The sequence below is a fragment of the Malania oleifera genome, chromosome 2 (assembly GCF_029873635.1).
Source record: "Malania oleifera isolate guangnan ecotype guangnan chromosome 2, ASM2987363v1, whole genome shotgun sequence".
Classification (NCBI taxonomy): domain Eukaryota; kingdom Viridiplantae; phylum Streptophyta; class Magnoliopsida; order Santalales; family Ximeniaceae; genus Malania; species Malania oleifera.
This window is the reverse complement of record NC_080418.1, coordinates 48,084,514-48,085,407: the sequence shown is the minus strand read 5'-3', so window position 1 is coordinate 48,085,407 and position 894 is coordinate 48,084,514. Positions and strand designations below refer to the sequence as shown.

Below are 894 nucleotides of genomic sequence, written 5' to 3'. Positions count from 1 at the left end.
TATTATTCCTTTTGATATGGAGATTGAAGGAACGGTTAGAGCACTAAGGAAAAAAAGGGTACTAGCCATGGAGAACGGACAAGATAATGCGCAGTCACACGCCTTAAAGGATTATGTATGGCCAGTTGTGAATGACAACTATTCGGGTATCAGAAGCCAACCCATTAATGCCAACAATTTTGAGCTCAAACCTGCATTAATTAGCATGGTGCAGCTGACCCAATTCAGTGGATCACCACTTGATGATCCCAATATCCATCTGATGATGTTTCTAGAGATTTGTGATACTGTGAAGATCAATGGTGTTACTGAAGACACCATTAGACTAAGATTATTCCCTTTCTCTTTGAGGGACAAAGAAAGAGGTTGGCTACAGTCTCTACAAATAGGGAATATCACTAGTTGGCAGGACATGGCTAAAAAATTTCTGGCTACATTCTTTCCACTTGCAAAAACAGCTCAACTCAGGAGTGAGATTGGTCAATTCAAGCAACATGATTTTGAATCTCTCTACGAAGCATGGAAAAGGTATAAAGATTTAATTCAATGCTGCCCACAACTTGGATTGCTGTATTGGGTGTAGATTCAGTTGTTCTATAATGGATTAAATGGGAAAACTCGGACTTTAGTTGATGTCGCGTGTGGGGGAACTTTGATGTCAAAGACACGTAAGGGTGCTACTGCTCTTTTTGAAGAAATGACCTCAAATAACTATCAATGGCCAATTGAAAGAACTATGGCTAAGAAAGTTACTGGAATTCATAAATTGAAGTCGTTTGTTGCACTTTCAGTTTAAGTCATTTCTCTATCCCATTAGATTTCAGCTTTGACAATGCAGAGGATACCACAAGGTGCAGAATATGTGACGGCCACAAGTAGGATAGAACCGAGCAA

General features: G+C 39.6%; 1 non-coding gene across 1 annotated transcript; it reads right to left on the bottom strand.

Annotated features, from left to right (window-relative positions):
* Nucleotides 1–460: 460 nt before the first annotated feature.
* On the bottom strand, nt 461–567 carry LOC131149951 (small nucleolar RNA R71). Its single transcript, XR_009135341.1, has one exon. It is a non-coding gene; the product is annotated as a small nucleolar RNA R71 (small nucleolar RNA).
* Between the last annotated feature and the right edge of the window lie 327 nt (nt 568–894).